Here is a 23,243-nt window from a genome sequence, read left to right on the forward strand (position 1 = left end):
GGCAGGGAGGACTCACAGGGCCTGTCATCACCTCCATTTTCTCCCCCACCCCCTTTCCCTGCAGCCAGGAGAGCAGACAGGGGCTGAGCGCCCACGAGGTGACAGGCCCTGAGCGGAGACTCACAGGCATCAGCTCACCATCCTCACCATGTCCCTAACCTCACCTCACACAGGTGAGGAAATTGAGGCTCAGGGAGTGAGTCCCTGTGTGGGTCCCACCCGCGTGCTATGGGGACAGGCTGGAGTCCAGGCCCAGGGCAAGGCCCACGCCCCTCAGCACCCACTGCAGCAGCTCCAGCTTCTGCCCAAGCCAAGCCCTGAACCCGCCTTGCGCCCACACCCAGGACCCTCCCCGCTGTATCCTCCGGGTTCCTCACCTCCCTGTCACCTCCTGCTCCCCCTGGGGCTCAGGGCATCTGTCACCTCCTCAGCTGGACTCTCAGTTACAAACACACAGAGTCCTGGGACTGTTCACTCTGCTCCCTCAATGCCTGGTGGATGGAACCCTAAATATATGTCATTTGAATTAATTAATCAATAAAGTGACATAAAAAGCAGCTCAGAAGGACTCTTATTTCTGGTAATGGCGGGTTCGGACTTTCACACCAACCAACATACTGCAAACAACCATGTGTTTTGTTGGGATTTGCCCTGCTTATGCACACAGGGATTTCAGATATGTCAAGGGCCATTATGTAAAAAAGCATCCTTATTCTGTTTGAACAGAGATCAAAATTGGTCATAGTCATGGGTTAAGGGGATCTTACATGGGTTAAACTGGACACTCTGCGCAAATGTCTGTCTCATATTCATTGTTGGCTTCTTGTTCCCTTTTTCATCTGCACTCTGAAAACTCAATTCAACACTTTCTCTCACTCCCAGTATTTTTCAGTTTGCACATCAGTATAGTGACAACAAAAGCAAAATAAATTTTACAGTAAAAAGAAAAATCTTACCTCAAATCCCAGAAGCTAATACCATAATCCAACGTTTTTTTCCATACATCATTCCAGTGTGGACCATCTGTTCTAGGACATGCCTGCTGAACACATCCTTCCTGACGAAAGAAGGGAAAGAGGTGGGGCCAGTAGTCTGGGTTTATCTGAGATTTTCTCCCTGATGTACTTGGAGGGTGACCCTGGACAGAAGGGAAAACCCTGGAAATGAGAAACAATAATTTCAACCACGCGAATGTTACACCTTCCTCCAGGAGCTGAGACAGACTCTGCTCCATCTCTCCCTCCCTTCCTGGACTGTAGACAAAGGCTCAGCTCAGGAACTGGGGTGACCTGGGCTAATCCTGCCCCTGGGCCAGGCCAGCGGGGCACACACTCCCCCCTCCCCCTGTGGGACTCCCTCCAGCTCTGGACTAGAGAGTAGCTGCAGCCCATGGAGGCAGTGACCCCCTGGGAAACAGAGGGGCTGCCTGGCTGGAGCTCTCTGACCCCAAAGGAGATGAGCCTGGAGTGAGCATTAGAGGAGGAGAGAGGGAGCTGTCAGGGGGAACTGCCCCCACAGCCCAGCAGGGCCCCACCCAGGCTCCTTACATCTAACCATGGGAAGAGTCCCAACCCCCTCCTGTCTCCAGATCCTCTGCTGCCTCAAGTCCTGCTCCAAACCTGCTTGATGTGTAATTGTCCCCCACTGTCTTTTATGGTGTGCCCGTCTCTCCTGTCACACACACACACTCATTCCTCTCACACTGGGAACAAGATCCTCAACACTGGAGTTTTTCTGACCCTGTTTCTGGTCCCCCTCAGAGCCACCCTCTCTGCAGTGTCTCTACTCAGCGGTGTCTGAGCAGCCCCAGGAGTCCCTGCACCTCCTGCCTCTGCCCTTGTGGGAAGCCAGCCCCTCACCCTGCATGACAGTGAGGAGGAGAAGGCAAAGTCCTGAGGTCAGTGATGGATGGAGGAGACAATTTATTTTTTCTCTTGATTTAAGAGTTTCATTTTGTTATTGTATTTTTTTGTTTGTTTTTAATAGTTTTATTTTTCCAAGTGTCTCATATATTATCCTCACAAAATCTCCTGTATTTTTATAGTTGAGGACTAGGGAGTTAAGATTTCTTCCACATAATTAGCACCAAAAATACTGTAAAATATCTCCACCTGGGAATATCTAGTTTAACAACAGTGCTGTAATTTCATGAACAAAGAAGAAGAATATCTAATACACAGTGTTGTATTCTAAACTAGGGGAATCCTCTAGGGGAACAAGGACTAGAATTTCAGGTGGAAAAGGGAGTTTGTCCAATAGCTTCCAAGGGGCCAAGAATCTGCCATACAAGAGGAAGAGAGATTGGGCCATTGGGTTCATTGAGAATATAAGCAACTGAATGTTGAAAGCATTTTTACGTAGGCCTCAAAAAAGCTGACATAAAAGTAATTGTGCTCTCTCACTCCACATGGATAAATCATCTGATCACGTAATTTGCCCTCATTAGTCACACACTAATCAGAGAAAGACCAACCCCACATGTGCCAGACACAGCATTCCCAGAAAGGCCTACACCCAGGACAAGCCCCACTGCATCCAGAGACCAGGCTGTTCCAGGACTGGAAGAGGTCAGAAGAAGTTGAACCTAAACTCTTCATCAGGAGTGTCCTGGGTGGCCCTGTCTCCCCCTGCCAAGCGGAGCCTGCAGACCCTTCTGTTCTTCCTTCTGGTGGCCTCATCTACAGGCCCCACCCGGGCACAGTGGGCTGCAGCCCTGAGAGCCCGCAGGGCCTCCTGCCGCTCGGCCTCCATGCAAGCCCTGTAATCCCCAAACCAGGAGCGTATCAGCTGCCTCTTCCAGGGAAGGGGAGTTTTTCCGCTGCACAGGGTTCGGATGGCCCCAAGAGCTTGCTCTTTCTGTTTCGGGCTGGGTCTCTGCATCTTGAGGCCTTGTTATTGTATTTTTTGAGGTAAGATTCATTTACACCCTGTACATCACTCAGAGGGACAGGTTCACACCTCTTCAGGTGTTACCTCACCACCCCCACCTTCAGGGTACCCAAATCTCCAGCCCTCGTCCTCCGGACCTTCTTACCCCTTCTACTGCCCACTCTCACCCCCTCTGGTAGCCTCAGTTCTGCAGCCAGACTCCAAGGGTTTGGCTTGGTATTATCTCCCCCTTTGCATTGTTTCTTTATATCACACATATGAATATCATCTGGTATTTGTTGTTCTCCTGATTTCACTTAGTGTGATTTCTTCCAGTTCCATCCACAGTGTTGTAAATTCAAGATTTCATCTCTTTTCACAGCTAGTAGCAGTGTATATTATACCACATGTTCTTTGCTGCTGCTTCTCCTCCCTGCTCAGCTCCACCCTCCCTTGGGTGGGGCAGGGAACCTGGAACCTCCCCTTCTCCTGGGTACCACCCTGTTACACACTCATCTATTGTTAAGCACATTGGTTGTTTCCATAATTTAGCTATTGTGAACATTGTTCACAGGAGCTGAAGACAGAGTTCATATAGCCCTTCAAATTAGTTTTTACATTCTTTGGATAAATACCAAGGAGTGGAAATCTGGGTCACCTGGCAGATGTATTTGTTAATATTTTCAGGAAACTCCAAACTTTTCTCCACAGGGCTGGTAGGGCTGGACCAATTCCCACCAATGTATGAGGGTTCTTTTCCCCACACCCTTGCCAACACTTGTTTTTTTGTCTTTAATATGAGCCATCTCACAGGTGTGAGGCGGTATCTCATTGTTGTTCTGATCTGCATCCCCTGATGATGTGAGATGTGCATTTTCCATGTGCCTGTGGAAGATGCATGTGTCAGGGCCTCCCTGGTGGCGCAGCGGTTGAGCGCTGGGTTGCGAAGCTGCCCGCAGCCTCCGCGGCACCGGTTCGATCCCCGGCTGCTCCCCGGCCACCAGAGGAGGGTCCCAGATGGCGCGCAGACCTCTCCTGCCGCCCGCTGCTCCCCTCAGCAGTGTACTTCGGTCCTTCTGCTCTGTGCTTCTGACTGTACCCAGTGTTTGTATGAATAAATAAATAAATAAATCTTAAAAAAAAAAAAAGATGCACGTGTCATATGCATCTTCTTTGGAGATGTTTCTACTTAGCTCCTCTCCCCATGTTTTGATTGGGCTAATTGTTCTGGTTGTTATGTGTGTTATTTATGTAATTTGATGTATGATGTGCAAATATTTTCTTCCACTCAGTATGATGTGTTTACATTTAATGACAGTTTCATTCACTGAGAAAGAACTTGTTAGTTTGATGTGGTTCCGCTGGCCTATTTTTGCTTTTGTTTCCTTGCAGCACAGAAGATATCGAGGGCAGTGAATCTAGTCTGTAGGACACAATATGGTGTCCACACCATTGTATATTTGTCTGAACCCCACAGCGTGGACACTGCCAGGAGAGAACCGTTAAGGGAAGCCAAGGGCCATGAGAGATGATGTGAAGGTTTATCATGTGACAGACGTGCCGTGTGAAATGTTTCACAAGTCTTCCAAAGACAACGTGCACACAAAAGAAAATTTCACATTCAAGAATATACATAAACACGCACACACCATAACCCTGCAGTGAGCCAGGTGGCCTACCCAAAACAAGATACCAGGGAAGATTTTTGAAAGTTTCTTTTAAAGACAATCATAGACAGGCTATATAGTCCAGCTGTTTACCCAACTTATTTGAAAACTTGTATTAAGGAAAAAAAACCCGTATGGAAGTAAATGTTTACAGCAAAACACCCACTAAGTGTGAGCTGCCCATGGTGACGTCCTTCCAAATACAACAGTAACTACTAAATAAATGGAAAAAATTGCATATTTGTAAACTTAATGCACTGAACAACCGTCACCTCTATGGTCTCTTCCCCAAAACCCACTGGCCCTGGGCAAAGACCTTAAACTGAGCCATCACTCCCAAGCAGCTCCTCACTGTGTCGTCAAATGCAGGCATGTCTGAGAAACTGTGAGCCAGAGGCATGTTAAGGACACCAGATGGGTCTAGGACTTCATGCGGTGTCTAGGATGGGATGTCAGAGCATAAAAAGGACAACAGGAAACATTAAAGAAACCCAAATCAAGTGTGGAGTTTATTGAAACTGCATCAACATCGTTTCCTTAGCTTCACAAACGACTTAGTAGTCGTGTGAGATGTTAACAGTTTGCAAGTGATGTGGGTTATATAGCAAATCTACCACCTTCGCAACTTTTCTGTAAATTTACCAGTATCCTTTAAAATACCGTTAACAAAGTTATAGGTTGTAGAAAGAAAAAGTGATCTACTATCTACTTTTCCCGGATTTTGCCATGAAGGGACTGGAGAGAGGGGCCCCGGGGAAAAGCTGGAAACCTCACATCTAGGACAGGCTCCGGAGCCTACTCTCCTCTGAGCCCAGCTTCTGTGACTCCTCACAGAGCATGTTACCCCCAGGACGTCGCCCTCCAGGACCCCCAACTCTGCCCACCTCAGCCCCAGCCCCGTCCTGGCGGCTCCACCAGAATCTGGAACAGCGCGGCAGCGCCCCCGTGTGGCCACAGGGCTGAGCACAGGAGCCCAGAGCTGCCCTTTCTCCTGCTCAGCCAGGCCCTCCCCAGGCTCGCTGGGCTCCCAGCGGCAGGAAGAGGTCCACTGTCATGTTAGAGGTCCTCAAACTTCCTCCCTAGTGAGTGACTATGGACACAGGCCTCATGGAAGAGCCCAGTCTCCATGTCATAATAGCAGGTTTCCAGGCTCAGGCCACAACCACACACTCCTCCACTCATAGTGACATCAGTGCCCCCTCTGCTTCTCTCCCAAGTGCTGCTCTCTCCTGCCCACACCCCCAGCCCCACGCAGAAAACAGCCCTAACAGGAGACCCCAGGCTAAACGAGTCTGCAAAATCATCTCTACCACCAGATACTCCTGTGTTTAGGGGCCACCTGTGTCTTGTGGGGACAATGATGGATGCCTCCTGTTGCTATTAGAGACAGGGACACACAGAGGACATGAGGCCTGATCTCAAAACATGAAAAAGAACAGGCATAAAGTAATTAAACAAAAAAAGTAAAATATATACACAACAGAGTATGAGGACCGAGGCCTTAACTGTACCTGGGGCAACCTGGGCGCCAAGCCTCCACCCACATCCTGGAGATAGGACAGGCCCAGATGGGGTCTGAGTCCCTGTAATCACAGGCCCTGCTGGGACAGGTGCTATTGAAGGACAAGGACAAAGGAGCAGAGAAATGACCCTAAGAAGTGACCACGTCAAATCCCACGACTGAGCACCAACTGGACACAGGCCCCGTCCCCCTCTGCTCCTCACAGCCTCTCCCAGCCCCACCTACACAGGCTCAGCACAGCAAACCTGCAGTTCGGGCTGGTCCTCATGCCTCTGATTTATGTAATAAATTTTAGTAACACCACTACTGAACCCATCAATCCCACATGACAAGGTAAGAAAAATAACTTAAAAGCTGTAATAGTATTTTCAATTGGGAAATGGACATTATTCCTCAGGAAAACACAAAGTACAGGCAGGTGGGGAGTCAGCCCCACCCCTGCTGGAGCAATAAAGTCATCAGAGACAGAAAACAGGTCAGTGCGGGCAGGGTCCTGGTGGACATGAGCAGCCCAGTCTCCCCACCTCTTTACATTATCAATTAAAAGACAGAATCATTCATAGGCCATTTGCAACAAGAAAACCAATGGATGTTGAAGGCATGAAGTGAAGATGAGAAGAAATCCTGCATCACTTGGTCCCCACAGCTGTCTCACACTGTGAAGGAAAATGATCATAAACAATGTTAGGGAAGTGTCGACATTCTCGATAGTCCACCGCATCCTCAGAATGTCCCCTCACAGCTTCCCCATCACCTGGTCCCATCCTCTCTAACCCAGCCCCTCCCACTGCAGGTCCCAGGGTCTCACCTTTAGGGGCTAGCAGAGAATCATCAGAATCCAGAGAACTATCATTGCCTGGAGGAGAACAAAACAGAACCTGGTCAGAGCCATGAGAGATGAGACCACAGGAGGGACTGATGGGGGTGACTCCCCCATGGGCTCCATCTACACTGTCCCCACAGGCTCAGGGATAAACCCTTGATCCACACTTACCTGCAGCCTGAGTGTAGCTTCCTCTTTGTCTACCTGCAGGAAGAAACATCCTGTGAGACCACAAAGGAGTCAGGCCATGAAGTCTTAAATGAACCCCTAATCTGGGCCACAAGGAATGTTCCAGAAATGTGACTGAAGACCCTGGGCAGGGCCAGGAAATATGAGGAAAGGAGATGAGAGGAGGCTGGAGCACCTCCTGGAGTCTGTCCTCAGCAGGGACCTTCCCCTCTGACATTTGCTGGGAGTCAGGACCCCATCACCAGAATTATCAACGTGAACAAGTGGTGATTCATTTTCATAAATGGTTTACAAAGAGCGAGGAGTAGCAATTTACTCCATACTGGTCACACACTGTGTGGATGGTACTTCCCATTACCAGGTAGGACAAGTTCTCTCTGGGACATGAAAGACCCCAGTGGACAAAACCCCCCACTCCCTTCCCTACCTGAGTGCTTCTTCCTCCACATCACAACTGCAGCCACTGCTGCTCCAGTGAGCACAGCTCCAAGGAGGACCAGGCCAGCAATGAGGCTCATGTTGGGGTCAGTAGGGACAGTGAGCGGAATAGGGGGCACTGGAATGGAAAGTGAAGGTGAGAACCTATCACTCAGGCCTCCGTCCTGAGCCAGTTGAGGTTCTCCAGAAGGGCTCTTGATTCCTCTCTGTCCATGTTCCCTCCTTACCCTAAGTCAGGACTCAGGGCTCCAGCTGCCCCTCATGGTGTACATGGCACGTGGATCTCTGTTGCTCTCCAGAAAGCACCACCACAGCAGCCCACTTCTGGAAGGTTCCATCTCCATTAGGCCTGGTCTCCATCAACTCAGTGTCCTGGATCAAGTTCCCCCCGTCTCACTGCCAGGTCAGGGTGATGTCTGTAGGGTAGAAACCCAGGGCCCAGCACCTCAGGGTGACCTCATGGTCAGAGGTGGGGTGGTGGGTCACCTATGTCTTTGGGGCATCTGAGGAGAAGGGCCAGAACATTCACACTTCGGGACTTTCCTTCATGTGACCATCCTCAGAATAGACAGGGCAATGGGTTTGGAAGAGGAAGCACAAAACCTATAAACCGGCCTGACCAGGGGAGTCTGGGATAATTTGTTTCTTAGAATGGGTAAATCAGGGTAAGAGCTCAGGATAGGAAGATGCAGGTCTCCAAGGTGGACAACATGGTCTTATGCTCCTGACCTGGGGACTCAGAAAAGCTGGAGTCAGATCTGAAAATGTTAATTTTTCCAAAAACAAGACACAGTGAGAAACTGAGTGTTCCCAAGATGGTTGCAGGGTCAACGGGATCAGATGAAGGTGAGTTCAGGGATGGTCCATCCCCTCCAGCTCAGGAGAGGCTGGATTCCTTAACTGTCCTTCAGAAAAGTAGGGCTCTGGGGCGAGTCTCTAGCACAGAAGAGGAAACCCAGGAGGTCTCCTCCCTCTCTGACCAGAAAGAGGTCTGTGTTCTGACCATTACTCCATTTCCCCTGGGGTGTCACCCTGAGGAAGAGCTGAAGCCCTTGGAGGATTTGCAGCACCTTACTTGAGCCCTGCAGAGTCTCCTTCCCGTTCTCCAGGTGTCTGAGCAGCCACTCCACGCACGCCCCCTCCAGGTAGCTCCTCAGGTGATCCGCCTCCGCGGCCGCCTCCCACTCGCGCCGGGTGATCTGAGCGGCCGTGTCCACCTCGGTCCAGGAGCGCAGGTCCCGTTTCAGGGCGATGTAATGGGCGCCATCGGAGGCGAATTGATCGTACCCGCGGAGGAGGCCCCTGTCTGGCCCCAGTTCGCAGCCAGACATCCTCTGGAAGGTGTGAGAGCCTGTCCCCGCCCCGTCACCCCGCATCGCCACGCGTCACCCCGCCCGCCCCCGAACCCCGCTAATGAAACTAAAACCCCTGAACAAAGTCCCGCCGATTCTTCCCCATCGAGGTACAGGGGTGCCCACCAGCTTCGGGTGTTGCTCGGACGTGGAGTTTGGGGTTACCAGCCGTCAGTGGGGATGGGGGTCACGCCCGGAGCCCAGGTTCGCTCACCGGCCTCGCTCTGGTTGTAGGAGCCGCGCAGGGCGCGCAGGTTCTCTCCGAACGTCTGCGCGTTGGCCTCCGCTGTCCGCGTCTCCCCTCCCAGCACTCCGGCCCCTCCTGCTCCACCCAGGGTGCCCGCGGCTCCATCCTTGGCCCGGGGAGTCGCTGTCTAACCGCAGGAACTGCGTGTCGTCCACGGAGCCCAGGGCGATGTAGTGGGGCTCCCCGTTGCCTTTGCCATTGTCGGACATCGCGGTGTGGAAACACCTCAGGGAGTGGGAGCCTGGGGGCGGGAGGGAGACCCGGGCTGGGGAGACGAGGCGGGAGGGAGGGCGCGAGGGGGCTCCTGAGATTGTTTAGGGGCGGCGGGATGAGAAGGGCCGAGACTCCGGGGGCAAGAGGAGGAGGGGCCTGGGAGGGACAAAAAAACGGCCAGGACAGGTCGGGTTTGAGGGGGGACACCGGGGCTGGCAAAGGCAAAAACATGCCTTTACCGGGTCCAGCGCCGCCGCTGCAGCCACCAGGGGCCCCCTGCCTCCCCACTCCTCTGTGGCGGTTTCCCTCCTGACCCGCACTCACCTGCCCAGGTGGCAGTCAGGGCCAGTGCCCCCAAGAGCAGCAGCAGGAGGGGCGGCGGCCCCATGACCCTCACCCCGCCTCCGGGGAGGCCCGGAGTCCAGGCATGTGGGTGCAGACTGTGTAACGGGAGTCACTGAGATGCTGACTGGCTGCTCTGAAAACCCTCCAGGCAATGGGGAGTGAGAACTGGAGGTGAGTCTTGAGTCCAGGCTTGAGGGCCCCACTCAGGTGAGAGGGAGGAGTGGAACTGCAGGGAGCTGGGGAATCCTCAACAGTAACCTTCATGCCTGAGACACCGCCCTGGGGTCCAACACCTGAGAGTCACACCCGGGACCTGGGACTTTGCCCTGCACCCTCCCCTCTGCACCCAGACCTTTGTCCTGGCCCTGGGACTGCCTCACCCATTCTCAAACATTTTTTTTCAGTCTTACAAATTCCTAAGGACCCCCAAGTATAATTTTATGCAGATAAAACTATCAATCTTCACCACACAAGGAATAAAATAATTTAAACATGTTTTTATTTCATTTAGAAGATTATTAATAATCCAATGCATGTTAACTCTTTAAAGACAAATAACTTTCTGAAAATCATCATGGTAGTGAGAAGTGGATCTTTTACAGTTACAGTTTTGCAAGTGTCTTCTCTGTCTCATTAGAAGTTGGATTGTCATTTTTTCTTTTGCATTTAGTCTGTTGTTTTGGTCAGTCAATGCAAAAATATACAGCTTGAAAGAAATATGTAGGAATAAATGTTATAATCTTTTAGGATAATTGTGAGTATTCAACTTTGTTACAACTTTGATAACAAACTGAAACTGTACAAGTGGTAGTTTTTCACATGTTATTTGCAAAGACAAACCTGATACACTATCACTGAATATTTTCTATTCTATTACATTATTTCTGTAGACCTCTCTTACATATTAATGGCTCTTACTAATATATGATTTTTAAAAATAATGCATTGTTTCACTAGGCTGTATGATCATTGTGTTTATTATTCTAGAATCAAATTTTAAAAATCAAATATATTTTATATTCCAAAGATCCTAAAGGATGCAGATTTCAATCTATACCACAAAGCCATAATAATCAAAACTGCATGGTATTGGAACCAGAACAGACATAGGGACCAAGAGAACCGAATAGAAAACCCAGAAATAAACCCACAGATTTATGGTCAACTAATCTTTGACAAAGGAGCAAAGAATATGCACTGGAGCAAACAAAGTTTGTTCAATAAATGGTGCTGGGAAAACTGGGTTGCTACATGCAAAAGAATGAAGCTTGAGTACTATCTCACATCATGCACAAAAACCAACTCAAAATTGATTAAAGAACTAGACATAAGACCTGAAACCGTAAAATATATAGGCAAAATATATAGGTGAAACACTACATGACATGCACCTCAAAGACATCTTTACAGACACATCACCCAAAGCAGTGATAGTGAAGGCAAAGATAAACAGCTGGAACTATATCAAATTAAAGAGCTTCTGTACAGCAAAAGAGACAATAACCAAAACAAAGAGAAACCCCACCAACTGGGAGAAAATTTTTGCACACAACACTGATGATAAAGGACTGATCACAACAACCTACAAAGAGCTGATGAGACTCAACAAAACAAAGTCAAAAAATGGGCAGAATGGGCCTCCCCTGGTGGCGCAGTGGTTGGGCGCTGGGCTGGGAAGCTGCCCGCAGCCTCTGCAGCACCGGTTCGATCCTCCGGTTGCCTGCGACGGTCCCACATGGCGCGCAGACCTCTCCTGCCACACCTACTGCTCCCCTCAGCAGTGTACTTTGGTCTCTCTGCCTGTTCTGCTCCCTGCTCTGGCTCTGGTGAATTCTGTCACCCTTCAGTGCTTCTGACTGTGCCCAGTGCTTGTATTAAAAAAAAAAAAAAAAAAAGTTAGCAAAACTTTGAAAAAAAAAAAAATGGGCAGAAGAGCTAAAAAGACAGTTAATTCTCCAAAGAGGAAATACAAATGGCCAACAGGCATATGAAAAAATGTTCAACATCACTTGTAATAAGGGAAATGCAAATCAAAACGACAATGAGATACCACCTTACACCAGTGAGAATGGCACATATTAAAAAAAAAAAAACTAGCAATGAGGATGCTAGTAGGCAAGGATGTGGAGAGAAAGGACTGCTCCTGCACTGCAGGTGGGAGTGCAAACTGGTCCAACCACTATGGAGAGCTGTGTGGAGATTTCTCAACCTACTAAAGATAGAGCTTCCATATGATCCAGCAATTCCACTCCTAAGTTATTTACCCAAATGATGCAGAAACATTAATTCCAAAGGGCACCTGCACCCCTATGTTTATAGCAGCACTATTTACAATAGCTAAGCTTTGGAAACAACCCAAATGCCCAAAAATGAATGACTGGATCAAGAAAATGTGGTACATATACACAATGGAATATTACTCAGCAATCAAAAAAGATAAACTTGTGCCATTTGCAGCAACATGGATGGAGCTGGAAGGGATCGTGCTCAGCGAAATAAGCCAGAAAGAAAAAGAAAAATACCAGATGGTCTCACTCATAACAGGAATTTAGAAAACCTAAATAAGGGAACAGGAAAAAGAATAACTATAATAAAGAAAAAACCAAAATCAACAAGCAACTATAAACCAGAGACACACTACTGGGGCTGAGGGGGGAAGAGGGATTGCAGTCAAAATAAAGGGGGTGCAATTGTATGGGGAATATAAAAAAAGAAAAAAGAAAGAAATATATAAAATATATATATTATATATATATATATAAAACAAAGATCCCAAAGGAAAAATGAGTTGGTACAGGAAGTGGTCAAGCTTATAGTGATGGGACACAATTTTCTAATACTGGGTTTTCCCTTGGGGTTGCATTTCATCAAGGCAATTAATTACTATCAATTGTCAACTGTCAGTAGATTTTCTTTTCTTTTAAAGATTTATTTATTTATGCATACCAGTACTGGCGTACAGGCCAGAGGTGCGGGGGTGGGGGTGAGAAGATTCACAGGAGACAGAGTAGGGAGCAGAACAGGCAGATTGACCGAAGTACACTGCTTAGCGGAGCAGCAGGAAAGACAGGAGAAGTCTGCTGCCCCATGTGAGTCACCTTCCTGGCTGGGGATCAAACTCTGGCTGCACTAGTTGCAGACAGCTTCATAGTGCTGATGCTTAACCCCTTGTGCCACCAGGGAGGCTCCTGTAAATGGGGGACAGACATACATTCAATTTCTAGAAAGTGCCTACAAGGTAACTAAGTCTATATAATCATAGTTTTGTCATTCATTCCTTCAAATAAAGATGGTGTTGCCTAAAAAATGAGTCTATTTAACCTCATACAAATTGTTTTTCTTGAACATAGTACTTTAGATAGTAGCAGAATTGATTTATATGTACTGAGCTTACTTTGTTTCTCTCAGGCAAATTCTTTCTCTCAGGTTTGAGGAGATGCTCCCTGCTTTCCTGACCTCCCTGTCCAGGGCCCCACAGCTCTTCATACTGGACAGGGTGGTCTCTGTCCACATCCATGCTCCCTCCCTCCTGCTCCCTCCTGCTCCCTCCTGTGCAGCCCCTCTCCTCTGGGCTCAGGTGCTGGCCTTGCCTGGGGAAGTGTAGGCTAAATGATTGTCAGGCTTTTCTACCTTTCCGCCATTAGGATTGATAATGGATCCTTGAGGTCCTGAATGCATGCCTGATGGCGGGCACCTAGATTAGGGTGTGGGCAATTAGGTGGGATTCACCTGGGCTGAGATGGGGTTTATAAGGGCAGCAGCGCCAAACAGAGCAGACCAGAAGAGAACAAGCAAGAACGGAAGGAGCAGAAGAGAAAGAACTAGCAGAAGAGAACGAGACCACTAGAGAACTCCAGAGAGCCCAGGAAGAGTGACGATTCACCAGGGGCTGGGAGGCCTGCCTGGCACCCCTGGCTGCCATGTACATGGTAAACTCAATAAAAACCTCAAAAAGCTACCAAGGGCTCCAGGACTCTCTCTTTTACCCCATGTGCTCGGGTCATAGATAACCTGCTCCGTCCCTTCCTGTCCTACAGGAGGGTGACAATGACTGGTCATCACCAAACTAGTGGACACATGTTAGTCAACACTTTGCTGTTTCTCATTGTTAACAACAGCCCACAATGTTTTTTACTCTCTCCTGGTCTGAAAATGCTTTCCTCCTCTGGCTCCAGAGAGCTATTATTGTTGGAGTTTATAGGGTTAAAATCTCTGTTTCTGGCACCTGGTAGACAGGGATAAGAACTTTTAAACAGACTGGGGAGCTGAAGAGTTACCATGGGAACCAGGCTGTGCAAACCCTTGGCCAACATGGAACCACCTGATTGCTGTAGAGACAGGGCCAGAAAGCCCAAGCGGCCCCTAAAGCAAATAAGAGCTAATTAGGGCATGACACTCTAGCAGACAGCAACTAGCTCAGGCCTGTGTCTTAAATCTTAGAGAGAGCCTACAAACTCAGCATAAAAAAGAGTCAATTTTTTTTTTCAGTGGCCTGAGAAAAAATTTCTACTCTCACCCCTCTCCCCCGCAGTAATTCAATAAATTCACCTTTTCAGTTTTCCGCACTGTCTCTAATGAATTCTTTCACCCCTATGATCCTGTGTCTCTTCACTGTCCTGTGCACCTCACCCATGGGAATTATCAGTTTTGTTCAAATGATGGGACATTTTTGTAGTAGAAATTAAATTACAAGATGTTAAAAAAAAATAATGCAAACACTGCACTGAGGTTATCAACATAATGTTACTATGTTAGGAGAACAAGGTTGAGTGAACAAGGGTGTGTGAAAGAGGAGTCAATTCACTAAAGATGAGACATAAAACTCAATAGAGTCCTGGTAGATGCAATTTGGAGTCAGAAAAGTAACATAGAAAATCAGATAAAAGAAGTAAAACAGCTTGTCTCTGAGATTTAAGAAATGGTTTCATGGAAGATTGGGGACCGCTGTCTTCACAACAAGCTTTGTACAAGTTTTGGACTTTTAAAATTATGTATGTTTATTTGGGGGGGGAAAGACTATTTTAGTAATATACTGTTTAAAAGTTCTGTGAGTGTGATCCCTCTCTAAATATCTTATCATAAATAAAAGTTTTTGTGTAGGATGTGGGAAACTTAAGCCTTGGAAAGTGAAGGCTCAGATAAGGTGGGGGGGGACACTGTGCACCAGGTATGGACCAGGATAAGGAACAACAGAGACCCTGTTGGGTGAATGAGATAAACAGGATTTTTTATGCCCCTAATCTCTGTGGCTACCACCTGCGGCCTATACAAGGGGCACTTGGGAGCATGGGTGAGGGGCACTCGTGCCTGATTGTGGACACCTGGGTCCAAAGAACACGGGCGTGCACATGAGTAAGTGTGCACGCCTGAGTCTAGAGGCTGGGCTACAAGAGGACAGGAGGAGGCCCACTCAGCAGCAATGTGACTGCAGAAGAGGCAAGGCCACAAGACTGCAGGAGACTGAGATGCCAGAAGGAGGCCAGAGAAAGAGCAAAAAAGAATCATGGGGGACTGGGAGGTTTGGTTGCCTGCCTGCCTCCTAGCCTCCCAGTACCCCTCTACCCCTACTCTGGCCCTTGCCTGCTTCCTTGCATGCCATCCTCCCTGCCTAGTTCCTTGGAAGTGCATTATAGCCTGTAAAATCCACTGAGGTCTCTGGGACTCTCTTTATCTGTCTGCCTGAAGCTATAGTGAACCTGCCCTGTGCCTGCTTGCACTGCAGACCCCCAGGCACTGCTGGCAGGAGTACAAAATAGCCCGGACACTATGGAAGAGATTTGGCAGTTTCTTATAAGACTAAACACCAACTTCCCTAAAACCTGCAGATCATTCTCCTGGGTATTTACACAACCCACTTGAGAACTTTTGTTTACTCAAATCCTACGCATAAATGTTTATAGCACAACACTCCTTAACTATGGGCAGCACATTGTGACTTCCTTCTAAAGACTGGAAAGGGACATGGAAAAGAAAGACCCTCACAGGGAGAAAGTGGGAGACATGCCCTTAACCCCAGCTGGGGAAGGTGACATTATCAGTTAAGAACAAGTGCATTTTATTTCCCCTTCCTATGTAGTTGAGAGTGGCATTTCATCCCTGTGATCTTCCCCAAACCCATCAGCCCAGACAACCAAACTCAAATTGAGGGCCCTTCTACAAGACACCTGAGCATTGCTCCCCTAAAAGTGAAGACCATTAAAAACAAATAATGTCTGAAAGACTGACTCAGCCAGAGCAGCCTTAGAGGACATAATTAGGACTTTACTTCGTGCGGTATCACGAGGGAGCCTGGAACAGAAAAATAAACTGATGACATCCAAATCAAGCATGGAGTTTAGTAATAACATATCAATATTCCTTCATTGGCCATACAAATAAAACAGTGATAAGAGGCTAACAACAGGAGATAGAAATATGGGAATGATGGAAACTGAACAAGTTTCATAAGTTTTGCACAAATTACAAACTATCCTAAAATAATGTTTGTTTAAGAAAAAAAGAAAAATGGAGACTATTCCAGGTCCCATGAAAAAGAATGTTGAGGTTTCTCAAAACATAAAAGTGGGGGCCTACCCGGTGGCGCAGTGGGTTAAGTGCCAGTCTGTGAAGCTGTCCACAGCCTCAGCAGTGCGGGTTCGATCTCAGCTGGCCACGTGGCGCAGCAGACCTCTCCTGTCATGCCCACTGCTCCCCTCAGCAGTGTATTTCTGTCATCTTCCTGTTCTGCTCCCTGCTCTGCTTCTGGTGAATCCTCTCACTCTCCCACACCTCTGACCTGTACCCCAGCTCTTGTATAAAAATAAATAAATCGGGCCTCCCCGGTGGCGCAGCGGTTGAGCGCTGGGTTGCAAAGCTGCCCGCGGCCTCTGCGGCGCCGGTTCGATCCCCAGCTGCTTCCCGGCCACCGGAGGAGGGTCCCACATGGTGCGCAGACCTCTCCTGCCGCCCGCTGCTCCCCTCAGCAGTGTACTTCGGTCCTTCTGCCTGCTCTGCGACCTGCTCTGGCTCTGGTGAATTCTCTCACCCTCCCGCGCTTCTGACTGTACCCAGTGCATGTATAAACAAACAAACAAACAAACAAAGAAAGAAAGAAAGAAAGAAAACATGCCTCTATAAAAAAAATAATAAAAAAATATAAAAAATAAAAATAAATAAATATTTAAAAATATAAATAAAATAAAATTTACATTTAAAAAAACGAAAACATAAAAATGGGGCCTCCCTGGTGGCACAGGGGTTAAAGTGTCAGTGTTATCAAGCTATGGCAAGCCAGTGCTGCAAGAGTTCGATCCCCATCCATGGGGACATAGCCAACACAATGCAGCAGAGCTCTCTCGTCTTGCCTCAGTGCTCCCCTCAGCAGTGCATTTCAGTAGATCTGCCTGTTCTGCTCCCCATTCTGTTTCTGGTGAATCCTCTCATACACCCCCTCCTGCACCTCTGGTCTGCACCCCAGCTCTTATATGCATAAATAAAACAAATCTTTAAAAAAAAAGCTCTGTACACTGAAATTTACATAGCACTATGGAAAGTGAAGGAAAAGCAAATGATGAGAAAGGCCATATTCAGGACTGGAATACTACATATTGCTAAGGTATCAATTCTTTCAAAAATGATCATTAGATTAAAAGCAATTCAATCCTGAACCCTAAATGCCAGTCAAAATGTTGGCAGGTTTTTTTAAAGACATTGACAAGTCATTTCCACAATGTTATGCAAAAGACTTTGAATGCAAAAAACCTTGAAGTCAAAATACTTTTTTTTTCTTTTTCTAAAGATTAATTTTATTTATTTATACATTCAAGAGCTGGGATATAGACCAGAGGTGCTGGGGGTGAGAGACAGGAGGGAGCAGGTAAGACAGGAGAGGTCTGCTGCCCCATGTGGGTTAGCTCTCTGAAAGGGGCTTCATAGTGCTGAGACTCAACTTCTTGCACAACCAGAAAGGCCCCAGATTTTAGTGTACAAATCATATACACTTTCCTTAAATAGATGTCAAATATTTTATTTTGTTGTTATTAAAAGTAGAATTTAGAATATCCATTTTCAAATTTTTATATTACTGCCACATTGAAATACAGTTTACTTGATGCCCTATAATTTTGGCAAATTCACCTATGAATTCTAGAAATGTTCTTTGCCTAAGGATATTCTTTTTTAAAAAGAATTATTTTTATTTATTTATGCATACAAGACCTGGGGTGTAGGCCAGAGGTGCCGGGGGTAAGAGGAATCACCAGAGGCAGAGTACGGAGTAGAACAGGTAGGTCTGCTGAAATATACTGCTGAGGGGAGCAGGTAAGACAGGAGAGGTCTGCTGCACCATGTGGGTAGCTCCCTGACCACAGGGATGGATCTCATGCTGCAGTGGCTACTGATAGCTTCACAGTGCTCTGCTTAAGGCCTTGTGCCAGGGGGGAGGCCTGGGAAATATTTTTAAATGTATTTAATTTCTTTAGTTTATATGGGATTATTTAGGGTCCCTATTTCTTCCTAATTCACTTTGGTAATTTGTGTCTTTAAGAATGTACATTTCACATTGGCTAGCAAATTTATATGCTCTTGTCCATCATAGTCTCTATGGACATTAATGTTCTAAATTTCCCTGTATCTCTACTTCTCCTACATCCCACAAATTCTGACTCTATTTTCATAAATGTAGAAAGCATCCATTGTCCTTATGATTTTGTCTTTATTATTTTTTTCTCACCACCATCCTTTCTATCCCCTTGTTCCTCTCCCTCCCCTCCCTCTCAGCCTCAGAGCCCTCAAGGTGTTCGCTAAAGTCCACTAGTTTTTATAAGTGTGTTAATTTGTCAAATCATCTGCTGTGCAAATGTCCAGTATTTATTTATATCATTCTCACTTGTCTTCGTACACACAATTCTCTCAAACTCCCATTTTGCTGAAAATGGTTTATTTCATCTTTCCTTATGGCTAAATAGTATTCCATAGTGTGGACAGGACACTTGTTCTTGATCAATCCTCCACTGGCATCTAGGTGACTTCAGCGTCCCAGCTTTTGTTACTGCTGCTGTGAACAGAGCAGAACATTCATTTTTCACATTGATGGTTTTGTATCTTTAGGTAGATACCCAAGGTTGAGATTGCTAGATTTGCATCTACAGTCTTTAAAGATAAATTCAGACTGTTTTCTATGCTAGCTGCCCTCATTTACATTGCCACCTGCAGTGTCATAGTGCTCCCTTTGCCCCACATCCTCTCAGAGCTGGGTGTTGGAGGGCTTTTTAATATGCCATTTTCATGAGTGTGGATGGCATCTCATTGTGGTTTTAAACTGCATTGCTCTTATTGGAAACAGTGATGAACATTTTTTTAACAGCTATTGACCTTCTCGATCCCCTCTTTGGTAAATTCTATTCAAATCTCTGCCCATTTATTAATTGTGCATTTGTCCTTTTTATTGTTGAATTGTGTGTTTAAGTTATGATAATCCATGGGTTAGAAGTACATTGACTACTTTCCTAAAATTGGGAGAATTTTCACATAACTTTCTTTATGTTCTGGATTTCTGATTTAGTGTCACTGTGATAGAGAATATTCTCAATAATTTAAATCCCTTTAAATTTACTGAGACATGTGTTAGGACTAGCTCATGGTCTGTTATTTGAATATTCTGCTTACACTTGAAAAAGTGGCTTATTCTGTTCATGATGGATGTGGTACTCACTACATGGACATTACATCAAGGTGGTTCATCTTATGGGTCAATTTTTTTATTTTTTAAAGATTTATTTTATTTATTTATGCATACAAGAGCTGGGGTGTTAAGTCAGAAGTGCGGGGTGGTGAGAAGAATCACGAGAGACAGAGTGGGGAGCAGAACAGGCAAATCTACTAAAATACACTGCTGAGGGAAGCAGCGGTGCTGGAGGTGGGTGAGACAGGGGAGATCTACTGCACCATGTGGTTCGTTCCTTGGCCTGGGCTTGAACTCCTGCTGCACTGACTGGGGATAGCTTCATAGCGCTGGGACGTAACCCCTTGCACAAAACCATCAGGGAGGCTGAGTTCAATCATCTTTTTCCATATTTATTTTGTTTCCCTGTTCCGTCAGTGAGAGGAGGTTTGCTATGTCAATGTAATTCTTAATTTGTATATATTTTTCATTTAGCCACTTTATGCTTCATCTATTACTGAGCTCTGTAATTAGGCACTTACACAGTTGTTTCTTTTGTCTTTTTTTATATTGACCTTTATTTTCATGAAAAAGCCCTTTTTGCCTCAAGCAACACTTCTTGTCCTAAAGTCTACTTTGCTTCATAATAATACAAGCTTTCCAGTTTCATGATCCTTTCTATTTCCTTGGCATATCCTTTCACCCTTTAGCTTTCAACCTATTTTTATTTGCTTTTAAAGTCTTTCTACCATACATAGAATACAAGTCTGCTTTGATAGCATCCAATCTGATAACATCCCAGTTTTTTTAAAGATTTATTTATTTATGCATACAGGAACTGGGTTACAGGGCAGAGGTGCAGGTGATTGGAATTTTAGTTAATTTATATTTAGTATGATTTTTGATATGCCCGAGTTTGAGTTTATCATTTTTATATTTATTTTTGAATTGTCTCACATCCTGTTAATTCTATTTCCTTTTTTCTACCCTAATTTGACTCAAGCACGTATTTTACATGTATAATTTAATTCTTCAAGTGACTTTTAGATATATTTCTTTTAATACTTGTATTGTGATAAAGATTTAAATCTTTATCTTCAATTTTTCACAATCTACTTTATGGAACTACATCCAGTTAAATATAGGAAACCTGCAGCAATATAACTCCATTTAACCAACTTTATGCTATTATTATCATACATATTACATCAAAATACATTTATAAGCCCAATAAAACTATATAGTGCATAATAAACTTTAAACAATCTTATATTTTAAATAAATTAAGACAAATCAACATTAACAGAGTTTTATGTGTGTCTCTATTTTGTGATTTATTATATTGTGTCATTTCTCTCCAACCTGGAAGACTCCCTTTAAAATTCCTTAGAACAGGGCCTCCCTGGTGGCACAATGGGTTGAGTCTCAGCACTGTCAAACTATTGTCAGCCACTGCAGCATGAGTTTGATCCTGGCCAGAGAGCTGACCCACATGGTGCAGCAGACAGCTCCGGTCTCACCTGCTGCTCTTCTCAGCAGTGTATTTCAGTGGATCTGCCTATTCTGCTCCTCACTCTGCCTCTGGTGATTACACTCCCCCCCCCACACCTCTGGCCTGCACCCCAGTTCTTGTATGCAAGAGCTCCCCACTCTGTCTCTTCTGTCTCTAGTGAATCCTTTCCTCCCCCTCCACCAATTCAGTGACTCTAGTCTACATGCCAGTTCTTTTTTTTTTTTTTAAGATTTATTTATTTATGCATATAGGAACTGGGTTACAGGCTAGAGGTGCAGGGAGGGTGGGGGTGAGAGGATTCACCAGAGAAAGAGTGGGGAACAGAACAGGCAGAATGACTGAAATACACTGCTGAGGGGAGCAGTGGGCGAGACAGGAGAGGTATGCTGCGCCATGTGCGTTGCTCCCTGGCAGGCCAGGGATCAAACTTTTGCTGCAGAGGCTGAGAATAGCTTCATAATGATGTGCTTAACCCCTTGCACCACCAGGGAGGCCCTACATCCCAGTTCTTGTATGCATAAATAAATTAAAATAAATCTTAAAAAAAAATTCCTTAGGACAGAACTGCTAGCTATGAAGTCTCTGTTTTTAATTATCTCAAATGTCTTGGGGCCTCTCTGGTGGTGCAAGGGGTTAAATTTCACCCCCCACAACTCTGGCCTGTATCCCAGTTCTTGTATGCATAAATAAATAAATCGTAAAAAAAATGCTTGATCTTTTTATTTCTTTTTAAGATTTATTTATTTATGCATATAAGAACTGAAGTATAGCCAGAGGTTCAAGGGGTAAGAGGATTCACCAGAGACAGTGGGGAGCAGAATAGGAGGATCTACTGAAATACACTGCTGAGGGGAGCAGTAGGGGAAACAGAAGAGGTCTGCTTCACCATGTGGGTTTTCCCCCTGGCGGGGATCGAACTTGATAGTAGTGTGTCTTTAACCAGGAGGCCTTGCTTAATCCTTTTAACTTGTCTGTGTGAGACAGACAAGCCAGACTCTATTAGCCCCATTTAAAAGGTGAGAGTGGAAACATTCCCATATTTATCATAAGACAGATATGGGACATGAATCCTGGGCTTCCATACTCATAACTGTTATTTCCCATGACTTTTTAATAAATTACTTTAATCTGATCTCTCAATGCTTTAGTAGAAAAGAATCAATTATAACATTTATTTCTAACAAATTAACTCTTGAGCCAACTCACCTAATGAGTTAACTCATAACCTGCACATCAAGGCACTGTTATACCTCTAACTCAATACCACAGCTGTGTCGGAGGGGTCTATGAGCCTAACCTGCAGCAAAGCTGACCTTAAGGAGCAGGGGGCACAGGTTAAGCCTGTTCAAGTCTTTTCTGGGTCTGACACACCCCACCTACTGCTTATATGGCAAATTGAAGTATCTGCATGACAGAAGCAAAGGAAGGCCTGTGTAGGGTGGACATTGAGTATAAACACAGGCTGGATCAGGACACTTTTCTCAGCTCTGTCATCTCTAGCAGCCTCCATGACAGAGGGCAGTTCTTCTGGAGTCTAGAAATGCAACACCCAGGACCCTCACCACTGTCTCCCTGGGTGACTCACCTCCCTGTCACCTCCTGCTCCCCCTGGGGCTCAGGTCACCTTTCACCCCTTGTAGATAGGTAAATGATTTTCAGGCTTTTCTGCTCTCCCCTATTAGCATTGCATGCCTGATTGGGGAGGGGGGGGTATATCTGCATTTTGTTACATTGTTATATTTAGTTATATTGTTTACTTCTGTGTGCCATGGTTGCAGTATTGATATATTTATATTTGCCAAGAGAAGCAAGAGGCGGGAGAGACAAGAGGAGAGAGCCCAGTAAAGAGTGAAGATTCAGAGGCCAGCCCAGGCACCCCTGCCGGCTGTGTACCTGGTTGCTGTACTACATGTAAAAGCTCAATAAAAGCCTGAAAAAGCCACAGAGGGCTCCAGGACTCTCCTTTACCCCTTCTGCTCAGATCATAAAGATACCAGCTCTGGGCCTTCCTGGCACTACACCTCCTCAGGGAGGAGGCCCAACAGCCCCCAGTTCAGGAGCTGCTTGCTCTGTGCTCCTTGGGCTCCTCTCCAGCAGGACTCTGAGTTATAGACACAAAGAACCCTGGGACTGCTCACTCTGTGCCCCAGTGCCTGGCAGAGGGCACCCCAAATATAGGTCATTTGAGTTAAGAAATGAACTTGTAACAGGGTGGTCCCCAGGAAAGGGGGAAGTTCTAGGTTTCCTGCCCCACCCAAAAGAGTATGGAGCTGAGCAGGGAGAAAAAGAAGCTGGAGAAGGGACAGAGGAGGAAGGAAGCAGGTTGGAGCCAGAAGGAGACCTGGACGAGGCACATTGGAGCAGAGAGACACGTGAAGAAACTGCGCTTGGCTTTTGCTCGGGGACTGGATGACACAGATGTGGGT

The 23,243-nt window shown here is 46.2% G+C and overlaps 1 pseudogene; it reads right to left on the reverse strand.

Annotated features, from left to right (window-relative positions):
- Window positions 1–5,481: 5,481 nt before the first annotated feature.
- LOC119252155 (saoe class I histocompatibility antigen, A alpha chain-like) lies at window positions 5,482–9,710 on the reverse strand (annotated as a pseudogene).
- Between the last annotated feature and the right edge of the window lie 13,533 nt (window positions 9,711–23,243).

This window comes from Talpa occidentalis, unplaced genomic scaffold (assembly GCF_014898055.3).
Source record: "Talpa occidentalis isolate TD23 unplaced genomic scaffold, MPIMG_talOcc4v2.1 talOcc4.2, whole genome shotgun sequence".
Classification (NCBI taxonomy): domain Eukaryota; kingdom Metazoa; phylum Chordata; class Mammalia; order Eulipotyphla; family Talpidae; genus Talpa; species Talpa occidentalis.